Genomic DNA, 20,637 nt, shown 5'->3' on the forward strand with positions numbered 1-20,637 from the left:
TTTGTGGTATGGAATATATAGTAGACACATGAGAAAAGCATAACTAAAAGTATAATGACTGTTTCTTAAGGTAACTTTCAGGAGCAAACCTGCAGGAGCAAAGTAATACAATATTATGCTCCTAAATTCTATACACTATACACTATAGCTCCTAAATTCCTTATATATTTTCAGAAATTCTCTAGGATAAAGCACATATTGGCCTAGTACACAGAATAAAAAAGCTTAAATCACTGCATTACATACTGCTGTTTTGATTTCTCAAACTTAAAGAGTATAGGGTTGCAGAATATTTAGAACATCTTAGAGTTCTGAAAAAAAAAGGAAATACATCCTTAAAATTTTATGATGTAAAAATATTTGCCTAATAATGTGTAATTGAATAGTAAGTTTGCCATCACTGTCACATATATGGTTGCATTTAAAGGAGTGGAAAAGACCAAATGTAAGTGATGACTATGAAGTTCTGAAGGGCTCGTATAGATAGTGACAATTTTGACATGTGAGAAGGTATGCTTTGTTAAAATTTATTTGTACCTATTTTTGAGCAGCTCTTCTTTGCAACTCTTATTAATAACAAATCATTTAGCACACCATGGCCCTTTAGAGGACTACACTGCAAATTACATTTCTTTCCTGAGTTGGGCTGCTGTTACTGGGCTGAATATGCTGTGCATGCACAAGATCGAATGATTATTAATAGTTCTAGTCTTTCCTGGGTTGCTAACTGCACAATAATGAAAAAAAAGCATCATGGCCAAGATACAAATCAGATGGAAATATCACCTGTGAACTTCTCATTCTAAATTTGTACAAAGCAATTAAAAGCCCCTGTACTTACATATTTCTTTTAGACTGCTCTAATGGTTTGGAGGTAACAAGGTAGGATAGACATTCTGATTAGAAGAGACCAGCACTTCCCAGATCAATAAGAACAGAATGTCCTAATACCTCTGTACCTCTGGATGAGGGATTTTATTCCACTGACTTTCAGTTTAGAGGTACTCACAGAAATTTTTAACTGTAAAATAAGAGAGTTTTTTTCCCACAAATTCTCTCTTTTTGTATAGTCTATTTCTGCTTTTTTCTGATGATTTTTTAATTTTAATTTGCAAAGTCATTGACGCAGCATGTTTTTCTCAGCTGAAAGAAACAGTTTGAGGAGTTGAATTGCTGTTACAATTACAACAGCACAGGATTACAACAGCATGTTAGCTCTGTCTGTCTGTCTTGCTCCTTTAGGGGTACTGCTGGCTGCTTCTTCTGTGTAGGGTAGTGATTATTCACTGATTTACTTCACTTCATGTTTTCTGCCTCCAACCTTTCCAATCCCTATTATACAGGATGAAAAGAGAGATTTTAAAGTAGTAGTTGCCTAAGGAGAAGGAAGGGTTTTGATGCTATTCCTAAGACAAGTAATGAAGAGCTTGCATTATCTCAGGGCCAGTATCTCAGTATTAATTATTTGAGCACCTGTAAAATAAATTGAGAAGCTGATTTCCTCTATGGAGCCCTGTAGGAGGTAAGGGATGCTCATCCCTGTACATTTGAGCTTTTTCTATAAAGAATCTGCTGTGCTATTTCTGTAGCATTAGAGCCATGAAGCCCACCACAGAGACATGCCTTTAATGCCAAATCATTTTGGCCAGCTACATCTCCCATTCTTTCAAATGTGCTGCTCTTCAAACCAGTCCCTGCTTCCATGGTCCCACTATCTTTCATGCTGTTGGAGAATGTCTGTCAGCCTCTTTAGAGTCTTTCTATGATTTTTCAGGATCCTGGCATGCTTTTTGACCCAGCTGCCTCAACATGCTGCTGCTGCTCTCTTACCTCTCTTCTTTTCTCTAGTCCTGTACAGAAATTATAGTAGTTGTACAGCCTGTGCCTTGTGTTACATTTTAAATCTCTGATGATCTTTAACATAATTACCTCAATCACAGAAGTTTAAAATTACAAGAATGTAGGATTACTGCAATATTCCCTCGTGCCACCTTGCATGCCCCATAAGGGCTGCTCTTAGAGCAGGCACAAAGGCAGAGCAAACTCTGTACTGCCTCTCCCTGTGTCAGCTCTAGCATTAGGGCATGGATGAAACATTTCCAATTTCTCCTAAAGGGCTACACAGGAGGATACATTGCACCAGCAGTTTGCAGTATGTGTCAAAAGCTGCAGCATATGCTCTCTCCTCACTGCACTCACCTGCACAAATTTAACTCCAGCAACTTGAACAGACACTGAGCCTGAGATATTGGGACAATGTATTGATACTCAGGAGGGAATCACACTGGAGGCTTTCTTTCCTTCCTGCTTTGTTCATAAAACACTGGAAACAACACGAATCTTACTGTTCAGGTTACTGTAGTCGGTGAATGGAAAGCTATTTTCATGCCTGTAAGAAGCTATGAAAAGTGTAATTCTAAAAAAACAATCTACTGTAAAATTTAAAGCTGCTGATTTCCCTGTGGCCTCAAGTGGCATATTAACTTTTTAAAAACTATTCCTAATAAACAAAGATTCTTATCTGCGTTTACTTGCTTTGAATTTTATAGAAGTGGCAGTTTCTCACTACAATAAACCCAGATAAAAGAGTGTTTTCTTTTGAATTCAAATGAGCCAAATGGGCATCTCTATCTGAATCCATTCATCCAGCTGGTCTCTGGTCTTCAGCATAGTTGGGAGTTTCATGTGGTAAAAGGGGTGTAACTTTTTTACGTTAAATTATGTATTTATATACAATGTGTGCCAAACAGCCAGAGCCAGAAAAACATCCTCCAGTAAACTGTGGTTAATGAAAATTACTGTTCTTTCATGGAACTCCAGTTTGACAAGGATCTTTTAAAGATTTCTAGTCCCAATTACATTAGATTTTTTTTAACCTAACTTATTGTACTATCAGCCAATACTTCAGCCAATACTCTACTACTGTAAACATCCTTTCAGTGTGTTCCTTTTACAAAGAAGGACCACAAGATTATTTCAAAAGGATAATAATGATAACTATTTTGTATAACATATGAATAACGTAGGAATTGCATGCACTATTTAAGAATCCATTAATTTCTGTCCATTTGTTGAAATACTGAATTGAGAGTAGTTCTTAAGATTTCCCATAAAGATCACAATAGAAGATAAGCATAATTTTTTCTGTTGTAGTTACTATTTCCTACAAGCTCTTTTCCTATAATCTGAAAACATTTTCTATAATGAAAAAATTCCAAGAATGTGGTTTTTCTTCAAATTTGGCTGATGCTCAATTTTTAATTTTTTTTCCCATTCATATCAGATTCTTCTGGGAACCTATAGAGAGGGAATGCAGATCACCTAATGATAAATAAATTGATCATTAGACCAAGTTATTATTATTAAACAATGCAAATCTTCATCAAGTCCTATTGTGGAAAAAGATCCCGGGCCCATTAATCCCAGCTGCTGAGCAGCCATAGCTCCAAGTGAAGTCAGTAGGAGATAAAGGTGATCAGCCTCTCCAGAAGTAGAGAATACTGAATGAAAATAGATCTATCATAGTAAACTGAAATGTTACAATTACAGAAAGGGTTATTCAACATCTACTATAAAATATGAATCTACGGAGGCTGTTTTCACACAAGAATCTGAGTTGCAGTGTGAAAGATGATCCTTTCAGTACAAGCCCTATAAGGAACAGGGCAGATTCCCATTGCTCCTATATACTTTTTTGGTAGACATTTGCCCTCCTTCTACAAGTTGAAGGTGTAATTCCTGTGTTTTACCTTGATAGGTGATGCTTAAGTACATATTCTGCTTGCTCTCAATTGCTCCCTGGTGTGGAACATAATTACATCAAGTGTGCACTCACAGCTCAGCCTCACAACCACCCAGGCTTTGTAGCCCTGGATGGGTCTTTACAAATTGTGTTGGCAGACTAGACAGAGTAAGCTTAGGAGGCAAAGAAAGTATATGAACCTATGGGGCATAATATATCTCAATTTACTTACCATTACTTAAATATTATCATTATCATAATTTATGTTATTTAAAAGCTTCCTGGAAGCTGTTATCTAATAAATGTATTTTTTAATACTTAGAACAGTAAAACTAGCACATAAATTTATTAATCTTTGTTAATCCAGATTAAAAATGATGACCAAAACATTTTCATCCATTGATTATATAATTTGACAGTGTGTGTTAAACAGCTGACTTTTTCCAGCTTACACATTGTAAACATTGGCAATCTTGAAAGGTCTAGCTCTCTCAAAACAGGTTTTTTTGAAGAGGAAATATATTGTATGCAGGGAGAAACAATCTGAACTTGCTATGAAGCTGGTGACCCAGATAGCCACAGTTTGGCTTTCAGTTTACTTTGCTTGTGGGCAGTGAAATGACCTTGTTCTTTATTGGAGGTCTCTCCCATACCACAGTCGGGTATCTGGCAGTGCGCTTTCACGGGCTGCCCACCACATGCACAAGGCATCCTGCTTCTTCCTCAGGACTCTGTCACAGTATCATTTCCTTAGTAATCCATGTGGACTGTAATTTTTTGTCCATTCTGTGTGCCAAAAATTGGAAACAAATCCATTTTTTTCTGCCTCTCTACCTGTGGCAAAACCCATAGTTTTTCTGTCACTTGCTCAGGTTGTAAAATGCAGTTTTGTGGATTTATCTGTTAGTTTAAACTGCTCTGTACTCCTGTGGTGGTGCAGGGCAGATGTGTAACATCCTGTAATACCCATTCACTTAGCATATGTAAACTAACAAAGAAGTTTTGAAACAATGCATTTGCTTTTCAACACCATCAGTTTGGCCCAACTGTTAATGATTTGGGGTTGCGGGGAGTAACCGAGTAACATACGGCAAAGAATTGGTTTGTTTAAAACCAACATAGTGTTTAAAGTTCTGCTTAAGTCTGTCTTAGACCTGCATCTTAGTACTTTCAGGATCTCTGTTACTGAGAAGGATTTTTTGGAACTTATTTAAGTTGAGGTTTATTATATTTGTACTGTAAATGAACTGTACTGGGGGAAATCCTTGGAGAATCTCCACCAGAATAGGACACAACAAATACAGCAGCAGCTGCAGCATCAGCATGCTCCTCACACTTTCAGCTAGCAGCTCAATGAAGCATTTTGGCAAGGCAGAGGACCCAGTGAGTGCCAGATTGGCACTGGTACCAATTTGTGTTTTCTTTGCCTTATAGGATGTTTTAAAAAATTGTCCATCTATTTTTATGATACTGCAGCTTGAAATAAGGTGGAAAAGGGGAAAATAATTAATTCTTCCTTAGGGTCTCTTCTCTGTCATGGACTTTTGTCTTTATTCTTCTACTTAATCATGCTAATTAGGAAAAATATTCAATCACCTGATGTTGAGGATGGTTCCTGGAACAAGATGATACATTTAAGGGAGAGAATTTCCTTGACATTAACATCATAGCTTCTTACATCTGTTTTCAAACAGCCTCTGTTTTCAAACTTAAGTGTTTAAAGGTGTGCTGATCTCATGCAGTACAGCAGAGAACAGGGCTGCCTTATTTCCAGAACCATAAGCAAACAGCTGTGCCACTGTGGTGTAATGCTCAGGCTAAGTGGGGGACCTGCTGAGGACAGAGCCTATCAATTCAAGAAAATTGGCAACATAATTGGCATTGCATTACATTTAACATTGTATAATTACTAGAAAGGGGATGGAATGGAATTATCTTAGTGAACATTCTGTGCAGTGTCTTGGAGTTACTTCTAGATCTATATATATAGGCTTTCTTTGACAGTTTCAGCAGGAGATGTTCCACATTGAATGTAGTTAGCTCTAGTCTAGCAGCTAAATTTGTGATTAGAATTTGCCTCAGTACCTGTCTTCAGGGGGTGGAAAATATGGCTACCTAATGCAAAGTATGACTACCTGCTCTTTAAGTAGTGCCTCACACCAGCATCCTCTGTAGAGGCTCTGCAGTCACCACCAGTTCCCAATTAACTTGCAGGATAAGTTAAGCCTATTGGCTTTAACCTGTAAATCCCTAGATGCCTTGGGACTAGGCCAGCTGACACCGTTAGTGATATTCCTGAAGGTGTCATCAACAAATCATCATTGTGCCATTTTTTTGCACTAATGTGCCAATTTCCTCAGTCTGCACTGAGCAACAAGATGCTGAACTCCATGTCTTGTCTTTCACATGTGGTGCTTCTGTGGGTGTGTTAGATGAATGGTGGCATAAAGGAATATATCAGTGTGCAGATTATGCACAGTTAGAATTAATACATACCCACAATAAATGCAATTAATAAGAGCTCTGGAGAACCTCAGAATACAGAATTTTGTTCACACTTGACAGCTAGACTGAAAAATTTGCTTGTGACAAATGCAAAAAGATAGAAGTTGCCTCTGCAAAAGATATGAATGTGTTTAAAGTACCTAAACAGATGATTGTATTTCATGTTATGAACAGCTATACACAGAAGTATGTTTCTGGAGAAAAAGAAATGTTAGATGCCAGCATATTCCTGCCTGGATCAGAGCTCCAAAAGATTTGAGCAATAGCTTATTTTTGACAGTTAAGCTTGTGTTTCTTTAAGAAGATCAAACCAGGTTTTATATAGTACAGCTGTTTCAGAATTTTAAAAGTATTTTCTACAAGTAGAGTTTGACAATCTCATTTTGAAAAATGTATTTTTATAATTAATTCCTGTATTTTTCAAAAACAAAGACACTTGTTTGACTTCATGCATCTCACTGAAGTCAATGAATTAATGTATATAGAGTTAAACTGCTTACATCTTTATGCCACTGAAAACTTTGATGTTATTTATTGTTTAACAGTTCTGTGGTAAAATTGTCTTCTGAAAGCCAAGTGAATGAAATGCAGAAATATTTACAAAGGGGAGAGAAAAAAAATCCTAAATGAATGAGTGCTTATTGGCCACTGAGAATTTTTTAGCAAGATTTAAAACAAGACAGTGATGGTAATTATTGTTTGCTGCGCTTTATTTTCTGGATCATAAATTAATGTATAAGCTAAGTAGATCGTTGCCTCTGCTTTTGTATAATCATAGATAAACTATAAGGAAAAAATATCACTGATGGGAAAGTGTGCCTGTGCAATTATCTGCTCACTTGCTGTTTACCATGTCTGACTATAAATGTTTTATTTTGCCCTGACCATGTTAGCTTGAGTAGGGAGGTCAGAACCATTAGCAGATTGATCCTTCTCTCCTCCTTTTTATGGCCCATATCCATTGTTATCTTCACTCCAACGACTCTTCTATTTCTCTTTCAGTACAGCTAATTTAAATAAACAAAGTTTGGGGTTTTCAACTTTGATTTCCTTTTCTCTCTCTGTAGCTGTCTTTTCTCTGAGCTGTCTACTCTTCAGATGTTTGTTACCTCCTGTGAGCTCTTACTGATTTTCAATACTTATGTTAGTTTTTGTGACTTTTGCTATTGTCACAATATCTTAGATAATCTTAGATCATCTCTATTAATTTTGGAATGAGAATGTTTCCAAACTATTTATTCATTTTTCTCTCATGGCAAGCTATAAATTCTCTTAAGCATTTGAATTCAGCAAGGACAACCAGTTGTCATTCAACACTGTTATTAGCTGCTTTAGTTCTTGAGAATCTGCATTTATTTGCACATTTACATGCTTATGTTTTAGTCATTTGTCTTTTACTGTGGCTACAATAAGATAGGAGATACTTTAACACACAATTAATATTTATCCTGGCAAATGTGACTGAATTGCTCATCACTCTTATAACAGTGTTTGATCAAACTGCCAGTCATTCAGCTTGTTAGTGTCAGTGTATGTTACTGATTTTTATTGTTCTTCAAGCAGGCTCATTTTCAATTCACTTGCCAGTATCCTTTTGTTTCTGTATTGTAGAAACTTCATAACTCTTCAGCATCCAGGGTCTTTTTCTGGCCAGCATTTTCTTTCACCACAGGACCCCCTGAGTTCTCCACCACTTCCAAATGAAGTAGCAGACAGTGTAACTGCTCCTTTGTCCTATTTCAAGGGACATTGTTTCTCCACAAATGTTTGCAGTGTCCTCTCAGGAGATTGTAGCAAAGTGGATGTGCAAAGGTGAACATTTGTGCAGGAGCCCTTCCCAGGAGAATGATTACTTCTCTTCTTGAAAGTACCATGGGAGTGTTTACATTCCATGCACAAAGGAGCAAGCAGCTTGGAGAGAATTGTGTTTAACAGCACCTTTGAAGTAGAGTGCTTCTAATAGAGTCAGTATTAATGAAAGGCAAGAGGATGACAAAATAATGTGTTAGAGAAAAATCCAGATATGAATTTTTGGAAAGGATTTAATGTAGAAACTGCACGATTCTGGAGGAATACATAGAATCCAGTGAAATACAGTTTCCATCTTTATGGAGCCACAATGCAGGGACTGTAATACAGAAAGGAAAGGATACAAATGGGATGGAGTCAACTTCCCTATAGCAGCCCTCATAGTGCTGTACATATAGAAGAATAATACAATGCCATCATATGAATTTGTATTTTCAGTTCTGGTCACCTCATCTCACAAGGAGTATAAAGGGGAAGAAAAGTGGTTCACAGAAATTATAGTAGACATAACCAAATGATATTTTAGCATTATAAACCAGTCAGGCATAGGAAAAAAGCCCTTTGAATTTTGTATTTAGTGCAGAATCACAGAAGCATATTAGCCCAAGGCCCTGTTTGTGTGTCCGGTGCAAAAGAGCTTCATACACACTGGAAATATTAATAAATCAAATGAGAACAAATATGTGTGGTTGTAATTTTCTGCAAAATAACAGGTGTTGAGTGCATGTATTAAGGCACCTGTTTCATTTGGCTCTTATTTGTCCAGAGATGCTTATTCATGCTAAATTTAGCTAGGCTGTGGCAGAGCATGAGTTCACTTGGGAATGTGAATCTGTGAAATATGCTTTCACTGGAGCATGGTGAATAATTTAACTCACTAAATCTCTTTTTCAGCTTGCCATTTAACTGTGAATAGATTTCAATTTTGATTTATTTTGTTCTTCAAGTTATTCAACAAAAGGTTTATGCAAATACATTGCAGCCTAAGGACAGCTCATATATTACCCACAGTGATTACCCACTAGCTTCTGCTGCTGCTGATGGGACTGATTCAGTGCTCATTGAAGTCATTGTAAAGGCTTCTTTACACTTCAGTTACCAAATCCTGCAGATATTTTTTCCATTGACTTCAGTGATGATGGGATGAAGTTGTTCTCAGCTGTTTTACTCATGGTCTCTGTCTGGTCAGATAGCTCATGTAACGGGGTTTCTGCTGCTTAACAAAATGACTTGAAAATCCACAGAGAGTCCTTAAAGATTCTTATGAGACCATTCCCTCAAAAGCTGTGCATTTCTTCATGGTATTTCATCTTTCTGGAAAAAAAAAAAACATTTGGAAACTCATGCAGTACAACCATGTCTGCAAGAAGTGATTTAACACCTACATAATACATTTCTAAGTCATTACATATATGTTGTGTATTTACCAATTTACAATCAACTTAAACAATACCTACTGTGAATTTATGCTTTATATAAAAGGAACACTCTAAAATGCAAAGAATTTTTATTCATTGCAATATATAGCAATTATTAATTTTAAGCAGTTTTTGATAGCAGTGGTTCTAGTATTTTGGAAAAACCTGGTTTCTTTTCAGCAGTGCAGAGAGTATGGATTTAATTTCTTACACTCCAAAGTCTTATTGGGAAATGTATCTGAATAACAAATACAGGATAACAACTTTCCATTGTATGATTCATGCAGCTAATTTTACATAATTTCCTTTAATAGCTGATTTTTTTTTCAAGGAGATGAAAATGTAAAGATATATCTAAAATATGCAGAAATATCATTTGAGCTATCAATATCATTTTGGTTTACAAAGTCCATAATAGATTATCAACACTTTCTCCACCCATCATCTGGATACACAGTATTTATTCTGATGCTGAATCTTTAACCTCTCCTCATTTTCCTGAAGGAAATTCTTGACTGCATTTTTAGGAGTAGTTGTAGAAGAACATAGGTTTTTTTCAGTGATTACTTAAGAGATTCATGTGGTTAAACCTCATCTTGTTTATCTCAATCTTTTCTTTTAATATCACCAAAATTTCTTTCCATCCCACTCATTTTTCCGTTTATTTAATATATACCTTTTGCATGTTAGATATTTTGGTGGTGGTGTGAACCTATGGTGGTGTGAACCATCTTCCATCATATTTCTTTTAATGCCATATGCTTTCACTGCTGGATTTTGGATTTCCTTGGATATTTGTAGAAACAGTATACACAGATCTATTTTCTTTCTGATTTGTCTCATTGCTTGCACATTCCAGGCTTCTGTTTTCTTGTAACATTTAGCAGCCAACAGTTACTTCCCTCCTGGACTGTTCCAAGTACTCTGTGCCCATGTAGGTTCTTGAAAGTATAATTGCAAACATATTGAAAAAAAGAACCTTATTTCTTTTGTTTTGTGAATAAGCTTTTGAAATGTACCTGGCAAAGGAAAAACAGCAGGTGCCAAGTGATTTGAAGTGTCTGCACTACAATTTTCTATTAAACTAACTGGACAAAAAACTCATCCATGTACAATAACCAGCAGATGAGAGAAGATTTTCTTAGGTTGTATTTTTAGGACTGTAGTTAATTCAGTAGATGGCACTATTCCTCCTGAGTCACTGAGTTAATAACACAGATACAAGGTGGCTCTCTACTATGACAGTTACCTTTTTTTTTTTCCCTAGATGAGATGGAATAAAATTTTTGCATCCATTAAAAATTCCCATGAGATTATTTGCAAGAACATGGGAAGCTTTCTGCCAAGATTGCAGTTTGATTATTTGATTTGAATTAATTTATAGTTGTGTTCCTCTGTATCTGGGCACTGCCTGCACCCCTTTTGGGTTCAAATAATTAATGTGATAGCTCTACATAGGGTGATATGGTGTGGTAGCCTACAAATCATGTAGGCCTGCAGAAACTCTTGATATTGCTTCAAAAAATGCACTGATCACTCCCACCCACCTACTGCCTCTGATAGTTCATGGTGGCATGAACATGCCTGTGTGGATTGGGATTGGTCTGGATTGAAACCAAGGAAGGAATCCCCCTGCAAGTTATTTAGCCTGGGTACTTTTCTTAGTCTGGTTCATGTTAAAGTGACCAAGAAAGTGGTGTAAAGGAGTGGAATCAAAGTGGAAAGGATAAAAGAAGCTGACAAGATGAATTCTTTTAGTAACATGAGCAGTGTATATCAGCTTTAAGTGTTCACAGCTGCAAACACTAGTGCTGAATTCAAAATTTAAAACTTGGTATGGATACACTTCCAGTTCTGCAAATTCAGACCCTGGTTGAACATGGGCTCCTGCTGTGTAACCAAAAGGGCTGCAGCTACATCAGGCCCTGATCCAGCACAGCTCCCCCCTGTTAATTTGTTTGATCCCTGTAAAGCAGGCCTAAAACTCAATATGATGTGTGAGCAAGGTGACAGGGACACTGCCATGTCATCAGGCCCAAGCAGTTCCTGCACTGATCTGGTGGGAGAGACAACAGCACCGTGGCTTCTGGAAGTGTGGGAATGCCAGAGCTCAAAACTTGGTCAAAATAGCATTGATTAGGAGAATCAAATAATGAGAAGGAAAGTTGTATGTGCTCTGGGTATGCTTCTGTCTTCAGAAATAAGAAGCAGCATAGCCTCAGTACTTTCCTTTCTTCAAAAAAGAACTTACTTTTTATTGGATTGGATTTTTTCCTACTAAAATCTAGGCATTTTTGTCACACTTGTCTTGAAGATGACTATTTCTTTTTTTCTTTTAAAATTGTGATTTAAATTATTCTGTGATTCTACTTTGTTTAGTGGACATAAGAGTGGCAGACATGGTGACAGTCTCATTGCAGGCATTCAAAGCTGACACAATAAATCTTGAGTCTCTCTTGAAAAAATATTACAAAATGACAGATGAATAAAAGGAAAGGAAATAAAATAGTCCAAAAGACTATACCAATGATTTCCCAAATGTCTTCCATTTCACCAGGTGGAAAGTTGCTTTTTTATACGTATACAAGTCTTAAAGGATGAGGTTAAAAATTTGGTGCATTCTATATATTCGAGTTCAAGCATTGGAACTTCAAGCATTTTTTCCTTGGCCTAATAGTGGTGAGCTAAGAGTATCTATAACATATGTAGTCTCTGCAATGTAGTGCTGACTTTTTAAATCAAGTGGAAAACAAAGGTATTTTAGGAAAAATATAATATAGGCAATCAAAACCATTTTTCTTCCTTTCAGTTAGATATGATGTCTTCTAAAACAGTCCTCGGTCATAAATAGAAAATTATTAAAGATAGTGGGCAATTTGAAAGGTAAGGGTGGAATTTATTGCTGTGTCTCAAAATGGCCTAATCTAGAATTAATTTTCTTTAATCATAGTAATAACATTTCACTTGCTTGTTTTGGAAATGTGGTGGGAACACAGCTGCTTTCTCTGAGGAATGAGTTGTAGCAGCTTGTAGTTTCCCTCCTAATTTGCAGGTTTGGAACTAATAGGCAGGTAGATATTTAGTGCAGCAGAACACTGGAGTACTTCTTACTGAGTATAACTGAATACCAAGTGCTGATAGACAGCAGAGTAATTAGATGTACTTAGTGAAAAGTGGGTGGTGTATAAACACAAAGGTTTGTAGACATAGCCTTTGAATACTTATATATTTTTAGGTTTTATAATAATGACTTATGTCCTGAAATCACCTCCTTGAAACAGACATCAGCACTGATTAAAGGGAGAATGATCTGTGATTAAGACATAGTCAGGGGATTTGGGTAATCTGGGAACTATCCCCAGTTTGGTTTCTAATGTAAGGTAAATAATTTATGGAGGTTGTGCAACGTTTTGGAGCTGAATCATGGTGATATTCAGGGTTCCTGTGCCTCATGATAGCACCTCACAAAGTGAGTGTTTCTCTAGCCATGTTACTATCATGGTTTAACTCTATTCCTTTTACAAAATGGGAGAAATTCCATTTTACTTTGAAAGTTTCTTCAAAATCTTAAACTTCTCTAATGTGTCTAGCCATAATGATGTGAATAATCTGTACAGTTACAGTATTGACACATAATTTTTTAGAAATCAAAGTAGTGGTAGCTGATAGGAAATCTGTGATAAATAAGAAGATAATAGATTCCCTTTCTCCCCCCCCAATCAATAGATTTTAAATTTCATTTAAGATATGTAATTAAATGCAAGCTTTTTTTCTTGATTTTATTGGTAGCTTGGTCATATCCTCCCATTATTGTGCTGTCACCTAAAACAGCACTTAAGAAGCAGTACTGCAGTTTTGATGTGTAAATAACCTGAGTTTGGTTTGAAATAATGAACTTATTAAAAAACCCAAATCAGCAACTATAAAAAATTTCCTCTGGCTTTCTCACTGAGGTCTTGAGAGTTACATCACTCTTTAAAAAAATTCAAAATAAAATCAGAAAATTTCATGTAAAGATTTTATTTAAATAGGAAGGTCTTTTAAAATAACATGCCAATTGCCATGAAATACTAAGAAAGTGGGAAACTGATTTTGCCTTTACATGTATTTTTATATAGCTGTGTTTAATAGAATGTTTTACACACTGTGCCATGAGTAGCAGTGACACCTGTATTTCAAAACTGATGAAATAGGAACCAGGTAGTTACTATTGATTTGTGTTAATTGCTGAATGTCCAAGCAGTGATCCCCTATTGTTTTAGGTACTGTATATAGAGTATTAAAAGTCTTTGCCATCCTTGCTCTGACTCCAGAATTAAGATTACTTCTTGTAACAGGGCAATAAAATGTCAGCTTTGTATTTTCTTCACTTAAAAATACTGAATTACTAACATTGTGATGGTTTGCTCTCACTGGGTTAAAAAAAATGAAAAGAGTCTGGCAATAAATGCATTTATTTTCTGTACAGAGCAGTAATGATTCTCCTTGCATTCTTCCAAATTCTCCTGAATTCTGTCACTCAATAATATGTGGCTCTTGTCAGCCTAAAAGGGTCCCAGATGGACACAGCAAATCAGCTGCGGATTCATCCTTCCTTCATTTATATTGTTTAATAAGCTGATACTGTGTCTTCAGTCAGTACTTTCTGTCAGGTTCATGTGTGTTCTTTTTAAAGCAGTTCTAATTCCATAGATAAATCTCTGTTTGAGCTGTCAGAGTATTCATTGTGCAAGACCAAGTTTGCAACATTCCCAAGGCAAAGCAATTAAAACTCTGCATTTCCCTTAGCCCTTCTGGCTCCTAATGGCTGTTTATATTTTCTGTGAGGGTAATGGAAGAATGAAGAGATAGATTTGCTCAATACAGAGCAGTGGCATTAAATGATACTGACCTTCTTTAAAAATGTGTGTTTTGTTATGCCGAATGCTTTCTTATCCTTTCAAACCATGTTTGGCATGGCAGCTTGTTCTGTCCTTGCAGATAAAAAGTGGTTCTGTGCTAATAAAGAGTTAGCAGCTTTTTAAGATCTAGTGAGAGAGAGAAACTTTCATTTGCAGTTGTGCTGGCCATGGGAGTTTGTAATCGCTATGGCTTCTGGCAAATTTGTTTGCATCAGAATATATCCACATGGTGATTCAGAGTTAATTTTAGCTGTTGGTGAGGCCCTGAAAGCTTTACACATTTTTTCTCTTTAGCGATGTCCAAGGTTCTCTTGTTTTACAGTTCCAGTGCTTCCTCTGTGAAATTGAGGCATGTGCATGTGACAGTTGGTTTTCATGAAGACAGATCACTGTCTGTGCAAGGTTAAACCTCAAGTCCATGAGTTTTGGCAGCCACATCACTCAGAAATGGCAAAAGACCATCACCTCTCAGTCCCTTGGCTGTCTGTCTTGTCAAAAGCTTTTCTGGAGCATATTATTTCATTTAGAATGTCTTTATAATGAGTATGCAGAAGTAATTTGACCCATGTATAACTGCTACAGGGACCACAAAGAAGAGAAATTAGTTTGAAGTAACACTGTGGAAGAATGTGGATGAGAAAGGGATATGAAAAGCAGAATTCACAATTTTCCTACAAGGAATAACAGGAATATCTAGAAATGAGGATAGGCCTGTAATTCATACATGCTGAATATCCAGTGATCATATGTACCTGAACACAAACTGTAGAAGCTCAGAACTTGTGAAAAGTATCTGTTAAATAAAAATAAACCTTGAAGAGTCCAAAGCCTAATTTTTAAGCACTTGAAGCTGGAGACAGAATTTTAAAAGATCATAATTCCAACTGGGGCATGCATATCAGGACCAGATTTTCAAATACACTCTCCAGCATAGTTCCCATTGTGACACCTAAGACCCAAGTTTTAAAATACTGGCCCTCAGCATGCTTAGGTCTTTTTAAAATTTGTCTGCAACTGTGTAGATGTAATAGAACTTCTTTCTCTGAAGTATAAATATCTAAACCCAAGAATGGAGCGAAAGCTCATAGAGAACTTTCTTTAGATTTTTTTGAGTGGGTGAAATTCAGTCTCCCATTTTTTTGTTTTTCTCTTTCTGTACCTGAAGCTACAGAGAAACTCATGAGTACTGGGATAAATAAGATTCAAGGACATTATGTAAGAATAATTATGCATTCATCTATTTACATATAAAATAGGGAGACTCTAGACCTCCTTTTCTAGTTTCTGTTCAAGTTTCTGTATTGCTTTTATTCCTTCCAGATAATCTTCCTTTGTCATTAGTGAGACCTGGATACCAGCAGTAGAAGTTCTATTGGAAAAACATGGATTTATTCATGGTTAAATTAAAAATTTTATATTTCTGAAACGGCTAGTTAACAATGCAAATATTATTTATTACAAAGTTGTTTTTTAAAAAATAAGTTTTACTACAAACTATTAAAAGTTTTAAAATCTTATGGAAATTGCTGACTTATTGATAAGATCCCTCTTAAGAAGAAACTTTCCCTTGGAAAAACTTTATGTATTATTTTCAATTATAAAATGCATCTTAACTAGGAGAATGTGAAGTATCTAAAATGAGAGACAAGATGTTAAATTTTCATATTCAATGGCAGGCTAATTAAAAATAAGTACCTGGATTTAACATTAATCTTTTTTAAAAAATCAAAGACGATTTTTACATCACTTTATAGCATTTAACAGACAAAAGATGTATGAAGTTATACATTTATACATTTTTCTTGAGTGGAAATTTGAACTAGTATCAAAGAATGTCCTGAGTGTGTAAATATAATTGGTCTGGCTATTATGAATCAAATCCTTCATAATCCTCATACATACAAAGGCTGAAGGATGAGAGCTGTTTGCCTATGTAACTCCTGAAATAGAGTTGATTTGCAATGGCTACGCTAATTTAGCTTATCTATAAAATGAGCACATATTACAAGTGCTGTTTTATGCTTCTAATATGCTGTGATTAATTTTATAACTAATTTAAAGCCTTAGACACTAATTGGTTCTTGTGCATGCACACACAGTACCCTGGCAAAAAGCACACTGCCACAAAGCTTTGGGGCAAGAAAATACACCAGATAAGCTCTTACAATCTCTTATTTGATGATAATATGAGCAACATGCATTGTAAAGCTTTAGCAAAGAGTAAAACACATTTTAACATGTACTGTCCAAATAAGGCTTCTGCAGAGGCATTAGGACATAAACTTTAGTACAGCTCCACCTTTAAAAAACAAGGTTAAAGCCAAGACAGATCCTGAGATAGTTTTCTTCAACGGAGTGACTGTGTAAGGGATCTGTGGCTCCTCTCCCTTCTCCTACCCACCATGTATTACATTGTTACTGAGTTGAATTAATTCCATGCAGTAAACAACAGAATCCATGGAGATGAAAAGCCATGGAATTAACACTATAAGGCAAAAATGCTGGTTGAGCAGAAGCAAGGATTTTCTCATGTAAATATGCAGATATCTACCTATATACTGATATTGCAGTTTCAAGTGTGTTGACACCTATGGACTAGGGGAGATAACTTTTGTATGGTTGAATTCAGTCAACCGTATTGAATTGCAGCACAGCTTTGCAAAATGCCTCAGGAAGGTTCTATGTTTAACCACATTCTGAATGTATCTGAAATGCCTGCAATTTTCTTGAGGTAGTAAATGAAATAAAGCCTTTCAAAAAACTTAATCCAAAGTAGATGATATAAATTCGTTGTTTCGAAGATGAGTAGTATCAGTATTTTATTTGGCAGCATTATTTGTTGGGAAGTGCTATTTTCATTGCATATAAGTAATCGTCTGAACATTTGCATTTGTTTTTTACAGCCAATATAGGTTACTACTAAAATACAGTGTCTCTGACAGGTTTATAATTTTGCTGACACAGGTTGGCAGATAGATGAGCATCTCACATGGAATATAAACATAAATTTCAATGAATAAATAGAACAGGGTCTGTTAGCACAGTCATCAAAAGAGAAAAGCCTCATAAGAAAATAACAGAAGGCTTTTGACCCTTTAAATTATAGCTCACTAGCCCTCTGCTACAATGAACCAAGCTCCCAGGCACTGCTGGTACTCTGACTCCCCCCTGGCATCTCCTTGCATGATGTTCACATCAAAATCCCCATGGAAAGTCACATGCTCCCAAAATTAAGTAGCTAATAGACTACTCAAATAATCCAGGTTCTGGGTCAGAGAAAGTCTGTATGTTAGTCTGCAAGATTCAGGACTGAGCATCTTTAGAAAACTGTAGGAAAAATGAAGGCATATTTGAGTATTTCTGACTGTTTTCTGTTTAGCTGTTGCCTTTGTAAGGTAAAGCTCAAAGCAATTAGAGTAAGCAGTTCGAATGAAATAAAAGCAGGGAAGTGCCATAAATATTATTAATTAGCACTCATTTTCTTAGAAATATTTCCCAGGTATTGTCCCACTCTGCAAGGTGCATCCTAGGTACTGACTACCAGATGATCTGCTGGTGTGACTTTAATGAGTGAGAAATGCTGCCTCACTGCTTAACTTTTCACACATCTTTTTCAATACATCCAGGGATGGTGGGTCCCCACTTCCTGGGCCAGCCTGTTTCAATGCTTGACAACCTTTTTGGCGAAGAAATTGTTCCTGCTGTCTGGAGGTGTGTCTACAGCTGCTTGTAAATGCAAGTGTCTTAATTTCAGGTCTGAATTTGAAACCCTCACTTCTTTGGGGAGGTAATTACCCTAATATTGATTTTTTATTTGGATTTATTTAGATTGGGTTTTTTATTTGTCAGGAGCTGGTGCTTGATTCCTATCTAGATCTTGGCTGCCTTAAGGACTCTGAGGCTGTTACCACCCCATTATGACATTCCCTTATGACATTGGGATTGTTACACCAAAATTTACAGGCATCCTTTCAGACAGCTGGGATGTGTGGCTGTAAACACACCTGAGCTAATGTAAAGATGCCTCATTACAGCCCTACAATGAATGAACCCATCAAATGTGGAATTGGGTGTGCTCTGTTCCTGACTTTCAACGACTCTGCCTTCCTGCCTTAGAGCAGAGTCCCCAGCTGAGCTGTTGGAATTAGAAGTAGTTAAACCATGTTCACTAATATTACAGACATTACTCCTTTTACAACCTGTTTTTACTTTCCTGACTTGACTTTGACAGTCCCTTTACTGCTTGTACTGTTCCTCCTAATTGTCATTTTCATACCTGTTATTTATATTACTCCCTTTACTGTCTTTGAACCTTCAGTGAAAAACTCATGTCTGTTGTCAGAACAGCAAACCTGGGAACTATCATAACAAAAGACCTTTTGTGAATCAGCTAGTTTCAGTTATTTACAGTTAGAGATGCCTTGATGTAGAGGAAAGATGTGTGGAGTTTATTTAAACAGAAGTTAATTACAATTCTTAATGTTTGTAATTGTTTCAGAGACTATTGTTGGAATTTTCACAATGGATTCAATAATATATGTGGAAAAGCCTTGTTTTTCTTTTAAACAAATTCTACCTCTCAGAAGGAGATTTTTTACAGTGCTAGATACTTGATTTCTTTATGCAGGGTTGTGGGGTTGTTTTTTACACATTTTTCATCTGAGTTATTGTAATTTTGCCTCTGCCTGATATTTTTCATTGGTACTTTGGTTTTTCATTATTGACAGATATTTTTGAAAGATACTGCATATATATGTTATGTTTCTTAACAAAGGTATCTTTGGTAGATAAGGCAAAATAGTGGGAGTGTTCTTGAGGAAAATTGGGAGGAGCAGGGATTTTGATAATTAACCTAAAAGCTGAAAACATGTCTGCAAACAACTGAAAAAACCCCAACTGTTAGATAATATTATCTACCAGGGAGAATTGAATTTTTTTTTCCAATAACAGCCACTCTGTTCTGATATCTGAGCTTTCCCCCCCTAACTATATATCTTAGCACACAGACCTTTATTCTCATTTACATTCAGCATCTACACTGATGTACTCTTGTAAACTTTTACCGCTTCTTCCTATTCTTTAAATCTTATCCCAGTTAATAATTGCAAATTAACCCTAGGGAAAAAATACTCTGGAGGAGAGAAGAAAAAACTGTACTACACAATAAATTAATTAAAGTAAACTTTAAGTTATCTTGTAGGAGAGACCACTTCTTTAAGGGGAATAGGTCATGTTGAGCGTTGTGCTTGGCCTTTAGCAGAATTTGTAGTGATGTGTGTGAGCTTTCTAAGTGTGTGCTACTTGGAATAAGTACATTGTGACTCCTGCTGTCATTTCCTGGCATTTTGTGTGTGATGTTTGCAATTGCTCCATTATGATTTTTGTGTGTATTAAAACAGAACCTGATGTAGAGCTGATGTAAGTGTAGTTGCAGAGTTCTAGTCATTATTCTTTAGAATAAATTCAAATTCTCTTTGACTTTATGAAGAACACAACAAAATGTGTGCAGACTAAGAGCATATTGATAGGCTTCCCATTTAGAAAGGGGTTTGGTGGTGAATCCTGCAGTCTTCATTCAAACAAATCTTTTTGTTGAATTCAGTGTTAATGGCATTTGGGTGACATGTATGAGTGCTTTTAGTGTTTAAAATACCACCTGTTTTCTTTTGTTCCTTTCATAGCTCTTCAAAACAGACATATCACAGGTTTGTATTTAATGTGAGATGGTTTTATGGTCTTTTTGAAGAGTAAAATTTCTTTATTGTATAAACATCCTATTTCAAAATAGGTGCACTGTCAGAGGCCATATGAAGAGGCAATAGATATGCAACTTAAAATCAAATCCAGTTTATCCAGAGTTCAAAGGCAATAGCGAAGAGATCAGATAGAGGAGAAAGGGGATGAATCTGTTGTACTTCCTGACTGAAGTTCTTCATGAAGTGTGCAAATTCTAAGAGTTAAAACCGAAAAAAATCTTTGAAAGAAGACTCCACTAGCTTCCAAAATAGGCTAAATACTTCCAATCTCTGTAGTCTGCTGCCAGAATGCAGTATTTGAACTCTCTTGTTTCATTATTTTTGAGTTAACTTAATGTGACCTTTCCCTGTCTTTTTATTGAGCATCACTGCATTGTCTGCTTGAAAGATTTCAAACACTTCTCCCATTTTTCATTGGCCCTGTATAATTAGGGCACTCTGTTTTTCTGTTCAGAATTGTAATTACACATTTTGTGCTCCTGATGATGGGGTGTTGTGTAGGTAAC

This window comes from Anomalospiza imberbis, chromosome 12 (genome assembly GCF_031753505.1).
Source record: "Anomalospiza imberbis isolate Cuckoo-Finch-1a 21T00152 chromosome 12, ASM3175350v1, whole genome shotgun sequence".
Lineage (NCBI taxonomy): Eukaryota > Metazoa > Chordata > Aves > Passeriformes > Viduidae > Anomalospiza > Anomalospiza imberbis.